Raw genomic sequence first — 20,273 nt, forward strand, 5'->3', positions numbered from 1 at the left:
AAAACAGAACGGACTCCTTCGATCATACAGAATGACCCCAAAAATCTTGGGATCGGGCCAATATCCCAGAGAGGGAGACTCGTCCATGGCTCATGAAGCCACCCCAATATTCCACAGCCATTGGTGACACAAATCCAGAGACAAAAGCCTGAGCAAATGCCTCACACTCGCCCTTTGTTCATATCATAAAGAGTTCCCAAGGTCTGTAGATCGGGCCTGCCATAGCTACATCCCCAAACCTAAGCCGAGTTTCTGTTTTCAGACTTCTGTCCCCACAGCTGTGACCCACACGCCCTCCAGGCTGGGTACCCTGGAGCCACACTTCAGGACTGTGCCTTCCCTCCCCAAAGGAATTCTGCCCATTTCATTGGCCAAAAACTTGCAAATTAGGAGAGACCTCCAAAGTCACTGAGGCCATCCCGATAGTGTAGCCCAACCGGGAGGAACAGTGGTGATCTGACACAAGCTGAGGAACTACTTCCACTCAGACCTGTAGACAAATGTCCCCAGAGAAGAAGATTTAACTGGAAACAGATCCATTGCTTTCGTTTCCAGGCATCTCTCCTCAGAGTTCTGATTTCCATATGGGGGTTAACTGAAGCACCAATGAGAACAAATCTCATCTCCACATGGGAAATGTGCTCTGTGGAGCTGTGTCAATACCGCCAGTTAGGAGAATCCTTCAGGGCCCTGGTGCAACTGTCCTTTTCCAAGGTCTCCATGGACATAAACCCACATTATGACACATCCTCAGGAGAGTCCATTTCAACTCAGCCCCTTTGGTTGCTACACCAGAGCCAGCAGATCAAACGTGTCCTGTTGCTTGGAGACAAATGGAATGTGAGGCGGGCTGCCCAGGCATCCATCCTTAGAACCCTGTTCTGCAGTCATTCCATATGGTACGTCCTGGAGCCATCCAACAGGTTTCAATTGACCTGCAGAAAATCCCTGTGCCTTGGAATATCTTACTACTCCCATCACGGGAAAACTCCCATGGTCTCATTATGACCCCCCTTCATGAAGGGGCCATCATGGATAGAATCTCCAACCTGAGCCAACGTCTGATCCTCGCCCTGACTTCAGATGCACGAAATCTCGATTCAGCTCTGTAGAGGGTGCCTGCCGTGCTCTCGCCCCAAAACCTAAACCTAGCTTGTTTTCTCAGACTTTCGTTCTCACAGTCCTGGCCCAAAAGCCCTCCAGTTTGGCAATTCTGGAGCCAGAATCCAGCACTCTGCCTGCCCTCCGGAAGAAAAACTTTACCCAAAGGGGCTAATGAGAAACCGCAAATGATTATCTTCTGCATGCCACTCGACTGTACCCCAATTATACAGCTTACTTGGGTACTAATGCCCTGTCTGACACAGCCTGAGCCCAGACCTCGTGACTGACATCCAGACAGGTGGCCGCAAACTGGGCACATCAGACATGGAATGGCCTTAGGTCGTCATCTCTTCCTAACCTCGATCTTCAGGTTTCAGGACCTAGATCTTATCTCCAATCACTGCCTAGAGGTGAACGTGATGCAGGAATCAGAACCCCTCCTTCCCCATTGCAAGAAACCTTGTGGTTGGCATGTTGTCCAACATTCAATGTAGGAAAAACCTGCATGGTCAATGATGCCCCACCCATGATTGAGGGCCGCTTTGGGCACAAACACGCATTGCGACCCTCAGCATGAGTCCCCTACTCAGTTAATGCCTCTCAGTGGCTGGAACAAGAGCCGCCCTGGACAAACAGGGGCAATATGACACAAGCTGAGCAACTACCTCCACACAGACACGCAGAGAGATGTCCACGAAGACAGAAGATTGAAATGGACAGGCCCCTAGTCCCTAATCTGAACTCTTGCTTTGGTTTCCAGGTGTCATTCCTCAGAGTCCTGGGTTCGAAGACAAGCATATGGGGCTTTCCTGAGGCACCAAACAGAACACTTCTCGTGTCCACACAGGAAGCTTCTTTGTTGGAGCTGTGTCAAACCCTTCAGGTTGGAGAATCCTACAAAGACCCTGAGCCACCACCACATTCCAAGGTCTCCATGGACACCAACCCACATTATGGCCCATCCTCAGCAGAGTCCATTTCAACTCAGCCCTCTGGGTAGCTCGCCCAAGAGCCCGCAGATTGAGCCTGCCTTATCCCAACCAGTCAATGGGAAGGTGAGGTGGTGTTTCCTGGCATCCATGATTAGACCTCTGCTCTCGAGTCTTTCTGTGTAGGGCATCCTGGAACCATCCAATAGGACTCGACTGTGTGCAGAAGGAAAACGAGGTTTGGAGCAGCTCACAACTCCCAGCATAGGGAAATGACTCTGGCCTCATAATGGCCCCACCCCCTTTAGGAAGAGGCCATCATGGACACAAACTCCAGCCTGAGGCAACTGCTGATACTCTCCCTGACCACAGATGCAGGAGATCTCAATTCAGCCTATGCAAAGTGGGCCTGCGTGCCCTCGGCCCCAGACCTCACGCTAGCTTGTGTTGACAGACTTCCTTCCTCACACTCCTGGCAAACAAGCCATCCAGACTGGGAACTATGTAACCACAACTCAGCCCTCTGCCTGCCCACCAGTAGGAAATCTTTGCCCGATGGGGCTCTCCAGAAACCCCAAATGAAGATCAACGTGCCTCCACCTCGACTGCACCCAAATTGGATAAGCCGCCCATGGCACTAATGCTCTGACACAGCCTGAGGCCAGACATCCGGACAGACAAGGATACAGCTGGCCTCACACCCAGCACATCGGACACGCCATGGCCTTAGGCCATCATCTCTTCCCAACCTGGGTTTTCAGACATTTGAACCTAGACATTATATCAAATCCCAGCACAGGTGGGTATCTTAAGCACAAATCAGAACTCCACCTTCCCCATGGTTGTAAAGCTTGCTGTTTGCATGGAGTCACACCTTCAGGGTAGGAGAAACCTTCGTGTCCCCTGAGGCCAAGCCAAAACTTGAGTTCTCCCTTGGGCACAAACTCACATTGTGACCCTCAGCGTGAGCCCCATGTGGAAGTAAGGCCGCTCGGGGCCTGGACCAAGCCCGAATATGGGGCTTGCCAAGCCCCAATGCTCCCAAACTTCACCAGAGTTCGAGTTTTCCAGTTGCCCGATCTGTGATCTGGAGCCCCTCTCTTGGAGAAAACCCCTGAGCCTGACAACAGGACTCCACCCTTCCCACAAATGACTCCAAAATATTGGGAGCTGGTCCAAATCCTCAGAGAGGGAGACTCTCCCATAGCACCTGAGGCCACCCCTACATTCCATGGCTACTGGGGACACAACATCCAGAGACAAAACCTTGAGTGACCACCTCCCACTCGCCATCCTTTCATAACCTGAGGAGCTCCCCTCACGGCCTGCAGATCGGGCCTGTCATACCCTCAGTGCCACACCTAGCCGAGTTTTGTGTTTTCAGACTTCTGTGCCCACAGCCCGGACCCAAACACCCTCCAGAATGATAGTGCCTGTCCCCTCCAAGAAAACTGTGCCCAATCCATTGGCCACAACCCTACAGATTAGGACAAACTTCCAAGGACCCCCCGAGGCCATGCCAATAGTGCAGGCTGCCCTGGACTAAGAGGGGCATTCTGACACCAGCTGAGCAACTATCTCCACTTAGACCCTCAACAGTGTCCCTAGAGACAGAAGATTGAAACGGACAGGCCCCTAGGCCTTTATCTAAATCCTAGCTTTGGTTTCCAGGTGTCTGTCCTCAGAGGACTGGTTTCGAAGACCAGCATCTGGGGCTTTTCTGAATCACTAAACAGAAACCTCTCTCATCTCCACATGGGGAGCTTTCTTATTCGAGCTGTATCAAACCCTTTGGAAAGGCGAATTCTGCAAGACCCCTGAGCCACCAGCACATTCCATGGTCTCCATGTACACAAACACACATTACAACCCATCCTCAGCAGAGTCCATTTCAACTCAGCCCCTTGGGTAGCCTACCCTAGAGCCAGGAGTTCAAACATGTTTTGTCGCTCATAGCCAATTGGAATGCGAGGTATGGTGTACAGGCATCCATCCATCGAACTCTGCCCACCAGTCCTTCCATATGGGACGTCCTGGAACCATCAAACATGACTCGACTGTCTCGCAGAAGGAAACCTTGTGGCTTGGAGCAACAACAAACTCAGTGTATGTGCTGGTTTCTAAGGTGCTGTGCAGGATTCTCCATCCCTGTGGGTTTGGAACAGGTCGAAGGGCACAGTTTCCTTCTGGGAACAGGAGATGTTCTGTTGTGGGGCTCAGAGACCACATGTTGACTCCTAAGTTGGTATTCCAGAAAAGGACCCTGGGGACAGATGCCTGAAAACCTAATCTAGGGTTTCATTGAGGTCCTAGGGGCATGTCAGGTTCAATCTTCTGACTCAGGGCCATTGACTTGGATGTCTCCCTGGATGTAGGTGATAAGGGTCTTTCAGACTGTGAATTTGTGTCCAGCACTGCCAACAATATTGGGGTGGGCTCAGGGACCTTGCAGGTTTCTCCTAATCTGGAAGGTTTGGGCAACTGTGATGGGCACAGTTACCTTGGGGATGGCAGGCACAATTCTGTGGTGTGTTTTTAGAGACCCTACCCTGGAGACCATGTGAGCCATGATATTGTGAGAGAAGTCTGCAAACACAAATGCGGGTTAGGGTTAGTGGCGAGGTGATCACAGGCGCAATGCGTGGACCTGGAGTGGAGCTCATCAGGAACTGTAATTAGGGTAACTGAAAGGCGGTAACACAGGCTTTTCTCTCTGGATTGTGTGTCCAGATGAGAGATGGACTCTGAATGCAGGTGTGGTCTCTTGGGTCCATGGGAGACGTTACCTCACTTAGGATCTGGTGGCTCCATCTCCATAGTTTTGTGACTTTTTCGGGGAAGGGAGGAGTGCTGTTTTCCATCTTAGGGGTGCCCCCAAACAGGGATTTCAGAGACGTCCTCTGTGACTGGGCACCAAGAAATTCTACCAAGGGTTAGGATTCGGGATGAGGGGTGTACCAGGGCTGCAATGCGGGATCCTGGTGGCACAACTGAGAGGGCTTGTTTGAAAGCATGCTCAGGCTGAGGGCCACAATGCCTGCTTGTGCCAAGGGCGGCCCTCATGAGTGGGCGTGGTCTCATTGGCCATGCAGCTGGCTCCCACTCTGAGGCTTGGACACCCATCCCCACAGCCAGGTTTCCTGCTATGGGGAAGGAGGAGTTCTCTATTGTGCTTCAGGTTCCCCCATTGGCAGGGATTCCAGGTAAGGTCTGGGGACAGATGCCTGAATATCAAGGATGGGTAGAGGGGATGGATTTTTGGGCTATAGCCGCACTAACATGCTGGATATGGGCCCCAAACTCTGGCTGGCTGACAATAGGTCGGGGCTCAGGCTCTGTCAGACACAGCACTAGTGGTCATGGAATCCTATAAAGCGTGGCACCCTTGAGAGCCAAGCAGAAAGATCCTCATGTGGGGTTTCTGGCCTGACTCACCAGGCACTGCTTCTTTCTATGGGGAAGGCAGAATGTAGCGTTGTGACTCCAGATTTCCCTATCAAGAGGGCATGGGGACCAGTCGGGTGAGGATGTAATTGTAATCACAAGCTACAGTTTAATTCAGTGCCAAGCTGAAGCCATTCCAATGTGCATCGGCTTATGCGAGACATCCAGCAACTGAGTAAGGGCAAATATCAGACTTGCTCACAGTGGAGTTTGTGTCTATGCTGACCGACAAATGGAGAAGTGGCGTCAAGAGACCATGGAGGATTTCCCACGCTGAGGTTTGTGAGATGCTCCAAACAACAAGGTTTCCTTCTACTGGACAGGTGGAGTCTGGGGTGTTTACTCCAGGGTCCCCCATGTGGAAAGTTTGGGGAGCAGAGCTCTCCCAAATGTATGACGGGAAATCACAGCTCCTTTGACCATTGCTGCTGAAGAACATGGCAGTTTTGTTCTGATGGCTCTTGGGCAAAACACCAAGGCCTTGAGTTGACTTGGAATCTCTTTCACATGGGTCACAGTTCTGGTTTGATATGTGGGAGATCGTAGAATGTGCTGGTGCCTAAGTTGCCATGCAGGATTCTCCTACCCTGAGGGATTGGAACAGGCTGAAGAGCACAGTTTCCTTCTGGGGAAATGAGATGTTCTGTTGTGTGGCTCACATGTATCATAAGCTAATATTCCAGAACAGGCCTCTGAGGACAGATGACTGAATACATAATCTAGGGTAAAATGAGGTCCTAGGGTCATGTCACGTTCAATATTCTGACTCAGAGACATTGACTTGGGTGTCTGCCTAGATGTACGTGACCAAGAAGTTTCAGACTGCACATTTGCGTCCAGAGTGACCAACAGTATTGGGGTGGGCCAGGGGTCTTACAGGTTTCTCCTAATCTGGAAGTTTTGGGCAACTATGACGGGCACAGTCCCCTTGGGGATGGTAGCACTGTCCTGTTGTATGGCTCTAAAGAACCGATTCTGGAGGGAAAGAGAGCCATTGTTTTGGGAGAGAGGTCTGCAAACACAAATTCGAATTAGGGTTAGTGGTAAGATGATAGAGGGCCAATGTATAAACCTGGAGGGCAGAGCATCTGGAACTGTAATTAGGGTGACTGGAAGTTGGTAGCGGAGGCTTTTCTCTCTGGATTGTGTGTCCAGGATGGCCTCCAATTGCAGGTGTGTTCTCATGGGTCCATGGGAGACTTTTCCTCTCTATGGATCTGGTGGCTCCCCATAGTTTGGTGGCTTTTTCGGGGAAGAGAGTGCTGTTTTCCATCTTTAGAGTGCCCCAAAGTAGGGAATCCAGAGACATGCTCTGGGTCTGGGCGCCTGGAAAATCCCAACAAGTTTTAGGATTTGTGCCTAGAGGCCTACCAGGCCTGCACAGCAGGATTATGGTGGTGCAACTGAGAGGGATTGTTTGAAAGCATATTCAGGCTGAGGGACAAAATGCCTGTTTGTGCCCAGGGCAGCCCTCAGGAGTGGGCGTGGTCTCACTGGTCTTGTAACTGGCTCCCACTTTGAGGGTTGGACACCCATCCCAACGGCCAAGATTCCTGCCATGAGGAAGGAGGAGTTCTCAATTGTGCTTCAGGTTCCCACATTGGCAAGGGAAAGGTCTGGGGACAGGTGCCTTAATACCAAGGATGGGTAGAGATGACGTACTTGGGCCATGGCAATCCCAAATGCTAGATGTGGGGCCCACTGTCTGGGGACAGACACTAGGTCGGGGCTCAGGCTCTGTCAGCACTAGTGGCCAGGACAACCTATAAATGGGTTGCCTCGAGGGCCGAGCAGATTGATCCTCATGTGGGGTTTCTGGCCTGACCCACCAGGGTTTCTTTCTATAGGGAAGGCAGAATGGTGTGTTGTGGCTCCATATTTCCCTATCAAGAAGGCCTGGGGACCAGTCGGGTGAGGATGGAATTGTAAACACAAGCTACGGTTCAATTCAATGCCAAGCAGAAGGCAGTCCCTATGTGCAGCAGCTTATTCGAGATATCCAGCACCTGAGTAAGGGCGGATGTCAGATATTTGCTCACCCTGGAGTTTGTGTCTATGATACTGACAAATGGAGGGGTGGCGCCAAGAAGCCATGAAGGGGTTTTCACGTTGAGACTTATGAGCTACTCCAAATAGCAAATTTCGCTCTACTGGCCAGGTGGAGTGTGACTGATTTGCTCCAGGTTCCCCCATGTGAAAACTTTGGGTACCAGAGCTCAACACATGGATGCCTGGAAAGCTCAACTCCACTGACCATTGAAGCTGAGGAACATGGCAGGTTCGTTCTGGTGTCTCTGGAGTGAAGTACCAAGTCCTTGAGTTGACATGGAATCTCTTGCAGATGGGCCACAATGCTGGTTTGTTACTAGGGAGATCTTATAATGTGCTGGTGGCGAAGGGGCTGTGCAGCCTGGGCTACCCTGGGCTTTGGCACAGATGGAAGGGCACGGTTTCCTTCTGGGTTCAGGAGATATTCTGTTCTGTGGCCCAGGGACCACATGATGTATCATAAGTTCACATTCCAGATCAGGCCTCAGAGGACAGATGTGTGAAAACTGAATCTAGGGTTCCGATGACGTCCTAGGGGCATGTTAGGTTCACTGGTCTGATTCGGGACCATTCCTTTGGCTGTCTGCCTGGTTGTAGGTGCGCTTTTGCATTCAGAGTGGCGCCAATATTGGGGTAGGCTCAGGGGCCTTGCAGGTTTCTCCTAATCTAGAAGGTTTGTGCAACTTTGATGGGCACGGTTTCCTTGGGGATGGCAGGACAGTCCTGTGGCGTGGATCCAGAGACTCCATCCTGGAGGGCATGTGTGCCATGGTTTGCATAGAGAAGTCTGCAAACATTAATTCGGATTAGGGTTAGGGGCGAGGTGATCACAGGCCCAATGCATAGATCTAGAGGGGAGCTCGGCTGGAACTGGAATTAGGGTGACTGGAAGGCGGTAGCACAGGCTTTTCTCTCTGGATTTTGTGTCCAGGATGGCCTCGGAATGCCGGTATGTTCTCATGGATCCATGGGAGACTTTTCCTCTCTATGGATCCTGGTGGTTCCCCATAGTTTGGTGGCTTTTTCGGGGAAGGGAAGAGTGCTGTTTTACATCTCCTGGGAGTCCCAAAACAGGAATTCCAGAGACGAGCCCTGGGTATGGGCACCTGGAAAATCCCACCAAGTTTTAGGATTTGTGTGTAGAGGCATTCCAGGACTGCAATTCGGGATCATGGTAGTGAAGCTGAGAGGGATTGTTTGAAAGCATGCTCAGGCTGAGGGTCACAATGACTGTTTGTGCCCAGGGCGGCCCTCAGCAGTGGGCGTGGTCTCATTGGTCTTGTAACTGGCTCCAGCTTTAAGGATTGGACACCCATTCCAACAGCCAGGTTTATTGCCATGGATAAAGTGGAGTTCTCTATTGTGCTTCAGGTTCCACATTGGTAGGGATTCCAGCAAAGATCTGGGGACAGGTGCCTGAATACCAAGGATGGGTAGAGATGTCGTACTTGGGCCATGACCATCCCAAATGCTAGATATAGGGCCCACTCTCTGGTAGCTGAAACTCGGTAGGGGCTCAGGCTCTATCAGACACAGCACTGGGGGCGAGGGCAGCCTATAATTCGGCGTTCCCTTGAGGACCGAGTGGATGTATCCTCATGTGGGGTTTCTCCCCAGACTCACCAGCACTTTTTCATCTGGTGGAGAAGGCAGAATGCTGCATTGTGGGTCCAGATTTCACTATCAAGAGGGCTTGGGGACCAGTTGAGTGAGGATGGAATTGTAAACACAAGCTACGGTTCTATTCAGTGCCAGGCGGAAGGCAGTTTCAATGTGCAGTAGTTTATTCGAGATATCCAGCACCGGAATAAGGGTGGATGTCAGATGTTTGCTCACACTAGATTTTGTGTCTATGATGACCAACAAATGGGGGGGGGGCGGCGTCAAGAGGCCATGGAGGAGTTTACACGCTGAGTCCTGTGAGTTGCTCCAAACAGTAAGGTTTCCTTCTACTGGGCAGGTGAAGTCTGGTTTGTTTGCTCTAGGCTCCCCCATGTGGAAAGTTGGTGAAGCAGAGCTCTCTGGCATGGATTCCTGGAAAGCACACCAACATTGACCATTGCAGCTGAGTAACATGATAGGTTCTTTCTGGTGGCTCTGGGGCAAAGTATCAATTCCTTGAGTTGACATGGAATCTCTTGCAGATAAGCCACAACGCTGGTTTGTTTCCAAGGAGATCTTAGAATGTGCTGGTTTCTAAGGCGTCATGCAGGATTCTCCTACCCTGACGGTTTGGCACAGGTCGAAGAGCACTGTATCCTTCTGGGGAGAGGAGGTGTTCTGTCGTGTGGGTCAGGGACCACATTATGTGTCATAAATTGGTATTCCAGAACAGGCCCCTGAGGACAGATGCCTGAAAACCTAATGGGGTTCCATTGAGGGCCTAGGGACATTTCAGGTTCAAACTTATAACTCAGGATCATTAACTTGGCTATCTCCCTGGATGTAGGTGATCAGGGTGTTTCAGACTGCGCATTTGCATCCTGTGTTGCCAGCAATATTGGGGTGGGCTCAGGGGCCTTACAGGTTTCTCCAAATCTAGAAGGTTTGGGCAACTCTGATATGCACACTGTCCTTGGGGATAACAGACAGAGCTCTGTGGTGTGGCTCCAGCGATCCCATTCTGTTTGGCATGTGAGCCATGGTTTTGGTTGAGAGGTCTGGAAACACAAATTTTGGTATGTTTAGTGGCGATGTGATTGCAGGCCCAATGCATAGACCTGGAGGGAAGTTCGTCGGGAACTTTAATTAGGGTGACTGTACGGCTGTAGCACAGGCTTTTCTTTCTCGATTGTTTGTCCAGGATGGTCTCAGAATGCAGGTGTGGTCTCATGGGTCCATGGGAGACTTTTCCTCTCTAAGGATCTTGATGGCGCTCCATAATTTGGTGGCTTTTTTGGGTAAGGTAAGAGTGCTGTATTCCATATTAGGGGTGCCCCAAAACAGGGATTCCAGTGACGGCCTTTGGGTCTGGGCAAATGGACAATCCCACCAAGGGTTAGCATTTTGGCCTTGGGGAGTACCAGGCCTGTAATGCGGGATCCTGGGGGTACAATTGAGAGTGTTTGTTTGAAAGCATGTTCAGACTGAGGGTCACAATGCCTACTTGTGCCCAGGGCGGACCTCATGAGTGGGCGTGGTCTCATTGGCCATACAGCTGGCTCCCACTCTGAGGGTTGGACACCAATCCCAACAGCCAGGCTTCGTGCCATGAGGAAGTAGGGGTTCTCTACAGTGCTTCAGGTTCCCCCATTGGTAGGGTTCCAGCAAAGGTCTGGGCAGAATGGCCTGAATACCAAGGATGGGTAGAGATGACGGTCCTGGGCCATGCATGGTCTCACATGCTGATAATGGGCCCTGCTCTTTGGGTGTCTGACACACGGTTGGGGCTCATGCTCTGTCATACACAGCACTAGAGGCCAGGGCAGCCTATAAATCGGGGTTCCCTCGAGGGCCAAGCAGATTGATCCTCAGGTGGAGTTTGCTGTGCAGACCTCATCAGGCACTTCTTTCTATGGGGGAGGCAGAATGCTGCATTGTGACTCCAGAATTCTCTATTAAGAGTGCTTGGGGACCAGTAGGGTGAGGATGGAATTGTAAACCCAAGCTACGGTTCAATTCAGTGTCAAGCGAAAGGCTGTTCCAGTGTGCAGGGGCTGATTGGAATATCTTTCATCTGAGTAAGGGCAGATGTCAAATGTTTCTCAAGACGGAGATTGTGTGTATGATGACCGACAAATGGAGGGGTGGTGTCAAGAGGCCATGGAGGATTTCACACACTGGGGCTTGTGAGATGCTCCAAATAGCAAGGTTTCCTTCTACTGGAGAGGGGGTGTCTGGTTTCTTTTCTCCAGTGTCCCCCATGTGGAACATTTGGGTAGCAGAGCACTCCCACATGGATGTCTGGAAAGCACAACTCCATTGACCATTGCAGCTTAGGAACATGGCAGGTTCATTTTGTTGGCTCTGGGGCGAGTACCAATGCCTGGAGTTGACATGGAGTTTTGTGAAGATGGGTCACAATTCTGGCTTGTTAGCAGGGAGATCTATGAATGTGCTGGTGGCTAAGGGCCCATGTAGGATTCATCTACCCTGAGGGTTTGACACCGGTCGATGAGCACGGTTTCCTTCTGGGGACAGTAGATGTTCTGTTGTGTGGCCCAGGGACCATATGTTTTATCATAAGTTGGTATTCCAGAACAGGCCTCTGAGGACAGATGCCTGAAAACTTCATCTAGGGTTCCAATGAAGTTTTAGGATAATGTCAGTTTCAATCTTCTGACTCAGGACCATTGACTTCAGTGTCTTCCTAGACGTAGGTGATCATGGTGTTTCTGACTGTGCATTTGTTTGCAGAGTGGCCTCCAATATTGGGTTGTGCTCTAGGGCCTTGCAGGTTTCTCCTAATATGGAAGGTTTTTGGGAAACTTTGATGGCACAGTTTCCTAGGGGATGGCAGGCACAGTCCTGTAGTGTGTCTCCAGAGACCCCATCCCAGAGGGCATGTGAGCCATGGTTTTGGGAGAGAAGTCTACAAACACAAACTCGGGTTAGGTTTAGTGGCAAGGTGATCATGGGCCCAATGCATAGACCTATATGGAAGATTGTCAGGAACTGTTAATCGGGTGACTCAAAGGCAGTAGCAGAGGCTTTTGTATCCGGATTGTGTGTCCAAAATGGCCTCAGAATGCAGGTGTGGTCTCATGGGTCCATGGGAGATTTTTCCTCTTTAAGGTTCCTGTGGCTCCCAAGAGCTGCTGGCTTTCTTGGGGGGAAGGGAAGAGTGCTGTTTTCCATCTTAGGGGTGCCCCAAAATAGGGATTCCAGAGATGGGCTCTGGGTCTGGGCACCTGGAAAAATCCCACCACGTGTTAGGATTTGGGCCTAGTGGCGTACCAGGCCTGCATGCGGGATCCTGGAGGTGCAACTGAGAGGGCTTGTTTGAAATCATGCTCAGGCTGAGTGTTACAATGCCTGCTTGTGCCCAGGGTGGCCCTAATGAGTGGGCGTGGTTTCCTTGGCCATGCAGCTGGCTCCCACTTTGAGGGTTGGACTCCCATCCCAACAGCCAGGATTTATGCCATGGGGAAAGAGGAATTCTCTATTGTGCTTCAGGTTCCTCCATTAGCAGGGATTCCAGCAAAGTCTGGGGACAGATGCCTGAATACCAAAGATGGGTAGAGATGACGGACATGGGCCATGGCCGGTCTCAAATGGTGGATATGGACCCCGATCTCTGGGTGGCTGACACTAGGTCTTGGCTCAGGATCTGTCAGACACAGCACTAGTGCCCAGGGCAGCCTATAAATAAAGGTTCCCTAGAGTGCCTAGCGAATTGATCTTCATGTGGGGTTTCTGGGCAGAACCACCAGGCCTTTCTTGTTTCTAAGGGGAAGGCAGAATGCTGCATTGTGGCTCCAGAATTCCCTATCAAGAGGGCTTGCAGACCAGGAGGCTTAGGATGGAATTGTTAACCCAAGCTCTGGTTACATTCAGTGTCAAGGGAAAGGCACTTTTTGTGTGCACTAGTTGAATCGAATATCCAGCACCTGAGTAAGACTGGATGTCAGATATTTGCTCATGCTGGAGTTTGTTTCTATGATGACTGACAAATGGAGGGATGGTGTCAAGAGGCCATGGAGGATTTACCACTCTGGGGCTTGCTAGATGCTCCAAACAGCAAGGTTTCCTTCTACCGGAAATGGGCAGTCCATTTTGTTTGCTCCAGGGTCCCACACGTGGAAAGAATGCGTAGCATAGTTCTCCTGCATGGATGCCTGGAAAGCACACCTCCATTGGCCAATGCTGCTGAGGAACATTGCAGGTTCATTCTGGTGGCTCTGTGGCGAAGTACCAAGGACTGGATTAGACATGGAATCTCATGAAGACAGGTCACAGTGCTGGTTTGTTACCAGGGAGATCTAAGAATGAGTTGGTGGCTAAGGGGCCGTGCAGGATTAATCTACCCTGATGATTTGACACAGGTCTAAGAGCCCGGATTCCATCTGGGGACAGGAGATGTTCTGTTGTGTGGCTCAGGGACCATATGTTGTATCAAAAGTTGGAATTCCAAAGCAGGCCTCTGAGGATTGAGGACTGAAAAACTAATCTCGATTTCCTATGAAGTCGTAGGGGCATGTCAGGTTCAATGTTCTGACTCAGGACCATCGACTCTGGTGTCTGCCTGGATAGAGGTATCAGGGTATTTAAGACTGTGCATTTGCGTCCAGAGCAGCCTCCTCTATTGTGGTGGGCTCATGGTCCTTGCAGTTTACTCCTTATCTAGACGGAATGATGCCAGAGCAGGGTTCTAAGGATGGATGCCTGGACAGCCCACCTCGCATTCCTATTGTTTCCTAGTGACAAGACAGGTTCGATTAGTTGGCTCTTGTAGAGAAAGCGAAGGGGTTGAGTTGAAATGGACTCTCCTGCAAATGGATCTCAATGTGGGTTTGTGTCCATGCAGACCTTGGAATGGGGTGGTGGCACCGGGGCCCTGAAGGATTCTCCTAACCGGAGGTTTTGACACAGCTCCAACATGAAATTTTACCATGTGGAGACGAGATTTGCTCTGATGGTGCCTCAGGAAACTCCCATATTCTGGTATTGGAAACCCGGCCTCTGAGGAGAGATGCCTGGAAACCAAAGCAATGGATCCAATTCCAACCTAGGGGCCTGTCAGGTTCAATCTTCCTCTCTGTGGACATCTGTCTACGGATATGAGTGGAGGCAGTTCCTAAGCTGGTGTCAGATCGCCCGTTTTTCCTGGGTGGCCTACACTATTGGGATGGCCTTGGGGACTTTGGAGGTTTCTCCTAATTTGTACGGCTGTGGCAAATGGAATGGGCAGAATTCCCTTGGAGAGGACAGGCACAGTCCTGAGTTGTGGCACCAGGGGCCCCAGCCTGGAGGGTGTATGGGCCAGGACTATGGGGACAGAAGTCTGCAAACACAAATTCGGCTTAGGATTGGGGAGGTAGGTATGGCAGGCCCGATCTACAGACCGTGAGGAGACATCTTCGTTATATGAACAAAGGGCGAGTGTGAGGCACATGCTCAGGCTTTTGTCTCTGGATTTTGTGTTATCGATGGCCATGGAATGACGGTGTGGTCTCATGGGCCATGGATGAGTCTCCACACTTTAGGGATTTGGCCCAATCCCAAGAGTTAGGGGGTCATTATTGGGATGGTAGGAGTCCTTTCGGTTTTCTCACCAGGTCTCCCAACAAAAGAGGGATTCTTCAGCAGAGCCCTGGGGAGAGGCGCCTGGACATCCTGACCTCTGGTTAAGATTGGGGGCCTAGGGGCATCGAAAGCCCCATATGTGGGCTCCTGCTCCAGCCACTGAGAGGCCTTACTTGAGGACAGGGCTCACACTGAGAGTCACAATTCGTGTTTGTGCCCAATGCTGCCATCAAGCATGGGCGGGGATTCATGGACCCCAAGGTTTCTCCTACACTGAATGTTGGACAACATGCCAACCACAATATTTCTTGCCGTGGAGAAGGATGAGTTCTGATTTCTGCATCACGTTCAAAGCTGGGCAGTGATTGGAGAGAAGGTCTAGTTTCTCAAGCCTGATAAACGAAGTTGGGAAGAGATGACTACCTAAGGCCATGACGGGTCCGATGTGCTCAGTGTATGCCAGCTGTCTGGGTGTCAGTCGGGAGTTCCAGGCTCAGACTGTGTCAAACAGTGCACTAATGACCAGGGTAGACTGTATAATTGTGGTACAGTTGAGTGGCGTACAGGTTGATCCTCATTTGGGGTTTCTGGGTAGCCCCATAGGGCAACGTTTTTCTTCTGGAGGGCAGCTAGATTGCTGCATTGTGGCTCCAGTAATGCCAAACTGGAGCATTTGTGGGCCAGGAGTTTGAGGACTGAAGTCTGAGAACACAAGCTAGGCTTAGGTTTGGGGGCGAGGGCACGGAAGGCACACTGTGTAGAGCTGACTCATGATCCCGTGCATCTGAAGTCAGGGCGAGGCTCAGACGTAGGCTCAGGTTAGGGTTCCTGTCCATGATGGCTCCTTCATGAAGGGGCCGGGCAACACAAGGCCATGGAGGTTTTCTCATGGTGGGAGTTCTGAGATGCTCCAAACCGCAAGGATTCCTTCTGCTGACAGTCAGGACCCATTGGATGGCTCAAGGAAGAAATTGGATGGCTCAAGAGGCCCCATATGTCTTCTAAAGAAAGGTAAGACTAGGGGAGAACAGGGGCCTCTAAGGAAAATGGAACTTTGGAATATGAGTCCAGCCTCATAGTCCTGAGACTTGTCTCCTAGGATTCTCCTAACCGGAGATATTGACAGAGTTCACGAGATCTCCTGGCTCTGAGGGCTATCAAGAAATCCCCAGAATGAGTTGAAAGGCCTCTGAGGAAAACTCTCCTGAGGATGGGTTCTAGGTTTTGTTTGTTGTCTATAAGGAAAACCTTCGGAATGGGGCGTGTCTACAGACGTGAGGCTGAAGGCTGAGGCGCTTGCTCAGGCTTTTGGCTCTGGATATTGTGTCAACAATGGCCGTGGAATGTTGGGGTGGCCTCAAAGGCCATGGACGAGCCTCCCTTTCTGGAATTTTGGCCTGATCCCAAGAGTATGGGTGCATTTTGGGAGATGCATTTTTTTTAACCTTTGTTGTTTCACCAAAGTGGGATTCTAGGGCAGAGCCCTGGGAAGGGGCGACTTAACAGCCCTAATTCCAGTTAAGGATGGAGCCTAGAGACACGGCAAGCCCCATAAGGGGGCTCTTGGTTCAGCCACTGAGAGGCCTTCCTTGAGTACAGGGCTCATGCTGAGGGTCACAATGCATGTTTGTGCCAAACGCATCCCTCAAGCATGGGCAGGGCCTCATGGGCCACACTGGTTTCTCCTACACTGAATGTTGGACAACATGCCAACCACAAGGTATCTTGCTATAGGGAAGGAGGAGTTCTGATTTTTGCATCACGTTCACCCCTGGGCAGTGGTTGGAGAAAAGGTCTAGGCTCTGAAGCCTGAAAGCCGAGATTGGGAAGAGATGAAGAGCTAGGGCATGGCGGATCTGAATGTGCTCAGTGTGCGGCCAGCTGTCTGGGTGTGTGTCAGGAGATCCAGGCTCAGGCTGTCAGACAGGACATTAGTGCCCAGGGTAGACTGTATAATTGGGGTACAGCTGAGTGGTGTGCAGCTGATCCTCATTTGGGGTTTCTGGGGAGCCACAGAGGGCAACTTTTTTTTTTTCTTGAGGGCGGGCAGAGTACTGCATTGTGACTCTGGAATTCCCAAAGTGGAGGGCCTGTGGGCCAAGAGTGTGAGGACAATAATCTGAGAACACAAGCTAGGCATAGGTTTCGGAGCGACGGCACAGCAGGCACACTCTGCAGAGCTGAGTCAAGATCTTGTGCATCTAAAGTCAGGGCAAGGATCAGACGTTGGCTCAGGTTGGAGTTTCTGGCCATGATGGCCCCTTCATGAAGGGTGGGGTCATCACGAGGCCATGGAGTTTGACCCCCGATGGGAGTTGTGAGATGTTCCAAACTGCAGGGATTCTTTCTGCGGGAAAATTGAGACCTGATGGAATGCTCTAGGGTTTCCCAAATGGAATGACTCCAGAGCAGGGTTCTAAGGATGGATGCCTGGGCAGCCCGCCTCCCATTCAAATTGTCTCCTAGTGACAAGACAGGTTCAATCTGCTGGCTTTGGGGGAGCTAAAGAGGGGGCTGAGATGAAATTTATTCTCCTGTGGTTGGGTCCTAATGTGGGTTTGTGTCCATGGAGACATTGGAAAGGGGAGTATTTCCCTCTGGGGACAGGAGATGTTCTGTTGTGTGGCTCAGGGAACAGATGTGTATCATAAGTTGGTTTTAGAGAACAGCCATCTGAGGACAGATGCCTGAAAATCTATCTTGGGTTCCAGTGATGTCCTAGGGGCATGTCAGGTTCAATTTTCTGACTCAGGATCATTCACTTGGGTGTCTGCCTGGATATAGGTGGTCAGAGTGTTTCAGACTGTGAATTTACATCCAGAGCCGCTTCCAATATTGGGGTGGGATCAGGGGCCTTGGAAGCTTCCCCTAATCTGGAGGGTTTGGGCAAATGTGATGGGAAAAGTTTCCTTGGTGGTGGAAGGCACAGTCCTGTGGTGTGGCTCCAGAGACCCCATCCTGGAGGACATGTGAGGCATGGTTTTTGGGAGAGAAGTCTGCAAATGCAAACCAGGTTTATTCTTAGTGGCACGGTGATCGCAGCCCAATGCGTTGACCTGGAGGGAAACTCGTCAGAAACTGTAATTAGGATGACTCAGTGGCGGTTGCACAGCCTTTTCTATCGACATTGTATGTCCAGGATGGCCTCGGAATGCAGGTGTGGTCTCATGGGTCCACGGGATATTTTTCCTCCCTGAGGATGCTGGTGGCTCCCCATACATTGGTGGCTTTTTCAGGGAAGGGAAGAGTGCTGTTTAGGGTGGCTGGTGGCTCCCCATACATTGGTGGCTTTTTCAGGGAAGGGAAGAGTGCTGTTTTCGATCTTAGGGGTGCCCCAAAACAGGGATACCAGAGACGGGCTCTGGGTCTGGGCGCCAAGAAATTCCCACCAATGGTTAGGATTGGGGCCTAGGGGAGTACCAGGCCTGCAATGTAGGATCCTTGTGATGCAAGAGAGAGGGCTTGTTTGAAGGCATGCTTAGGCTGAGGGTCAGAATCCCTGTTTGTTCCCAGGGCACACTTCAGGAGTGGCTATGGTCTCGTTGCCCATGCAGCTGGCTCCCACGCTGAGAGTTGGACACTCTTCCCAACAGCTAAGTTTCCTGCCATGGGGAAGGAGCAGTTCTCTATTGGGCTTCAGGTTCCCCCATTGTAAGGGATACCAGCAAAGGTCTGGGGACAGATGCCCGAATTCCCAGGATGGGTACTGAGGACGGGCTAGACCATGGCCGGTCTCATATGCTGGACATGGGCCCTGCTCTCTGGGTGGCTGACATGAGGTCAGGTCTCAGGCTTTGTCAGACACAGCACTAGTGGCCAGAGCAGCCTCAAAATCGGGGATCTGCGAGGGCCGAGCAGATGAACCTCATGTGGGTTTTTGGGGCACTCTTACCAGGCACCACTTCTTTCTAGGGGAAAGGCAGAATGCTGCATTGTGGCTCCAGAATTACATATCAAGAGGGCTTCAGGACCAGTAGGGTGAGGACGGAATTGTAAACAAAAGCTAGGGTTATATTCAATTCAAAGCAGAAGGCAGTTCCAATGTGCACCAACTCAATCGAGACGTCCAGCACCTGAGTAAGGGTGGATGAAAGATGTTTGCTCACAGTGGAGTTTGTGTCTATGATGACCGACAAATGGAGAGGTGGCTTCAAGAGACCATGGAGTATTTCCCATGATGAGGATTGTGAGATGCTCCAAATATCAAGGTTTCCTTCTACTGGACAGATGGAGTCTGGTTTGTTTGCTCTGGTGTAACCCATGTGGAAATTTTTTGCAGCAGAGCCCTTCCGCATGGATGCCTAGAATGCACAAGTCCAATGACCATTGCAGCTGACAAACATGACAGGTTTGTAATGGTGGCCTGCGGCCACATGCCAAGGTTTCAGTTGACATGGATCTCTTGCAGTTGTATTCCAATGCTGGTTTGTTACCAGGGAGGTTTTAGAAAGTCCTGGGGGTTAAGGGGCCATGAAGGATTCTCCTACCCTGACGGATTGGCACTGGTCGAAGAGCACAGTTTCCTTCTTAGGACAGGAGATGTTGTGTTCTGTGGCTCAGGGTCAATATGTTGTATCCTAACTTGGTATTACAGAACAGGCCTCTGAGGACAGATGCCTGAAACCTAATCTAGCGTTCCAATGATGTAGTAGGTGCATGTCAGTTTCAATTTTCTGTCTCAGGACCATTGACTTGGGTATCTGCCTGGAGGTAGGTGATCAGGGTGTTTCAGACTGAGCAATTTTGTCCAGAGCAGCTTCCAATATTGGGGTGGGATCATTGGCCTTGAATGTTTCTTTTAATCTGGAAAGTTTGGGCAAATGTGATGGGCAAATTTTCCTTGGAGATGGCAGGCACAGTCCTGTGGTGTAGCTCCAGAGACCCCATCCTGGAGGACATGTGAGGCATGGTTTTGGGAGATAAGTCTGCAAACGCTAACTAGGTTTATTCTTAGTGGCGTGGTGATCGCAGCCCAATGCATCAACATGGAAGACAGCTCATCAGGAACTGTAATTAGGATGACTCGATGTCGGTAGCACAGCCTTTTTTATTGGCATTGTCTGTCCAGGATGGCCTCGGAATGCAGGTGTGGTCTCATGAGTCCATGGCGATTTTATCCCCTCTAAGGATCCTGGCGGCTCCCCATACTTTGGTGGCTTTTTCAGGGAAGGGAAGAGTGCCGTTTTCCATCTTAGGGGTGCCCAACAACACGGATACCAGAGACGGGCTGGGGGTCTGGGCACCAAGAAATTCCCACCAAAAGTTAGAATTTGGGCCTAGGGGCATACCAGGTCTACAATGCGGGATCCTGGTGGTCCAATAGAGAGGGCTTATTTGAAAGGATGCTGAGGCTGAGGGTCACAATGCCTGTTTGTTCCTGGACACCCTTCAGGAGTGGGAATGATCTCATTGCCCATGCAGCTGTCTCCCTCTCTGAAGGTTGGACACCCATCCCCAAGAGCTAGGTTTTCTGCCATGGGGAAGGAGCAGTTCTCTATTGGGATTCAGGTTCCCCCATTAGAACGGATTCCAGCAAAGGTCTGGGACAGATGCCCAAATACC

The sequence above is a fragment of the Mustela putorius genome, unplaced genomic scaffold (genome assembly GCF_011764305.1).
Source record: "Mustela putorius furo isolate JIRA1106 unplaced genomic scaffold, ASM1176430v1.1 tig00000914_pilon_pilon_pilon, whole genome shotgun sequence".
NCBI classification, from domain to species: Eukaryota; Metazoa; Chordata; class Mammalia; order Carnivora; family Mustelidae; genus Mustela; species Mustela putorius.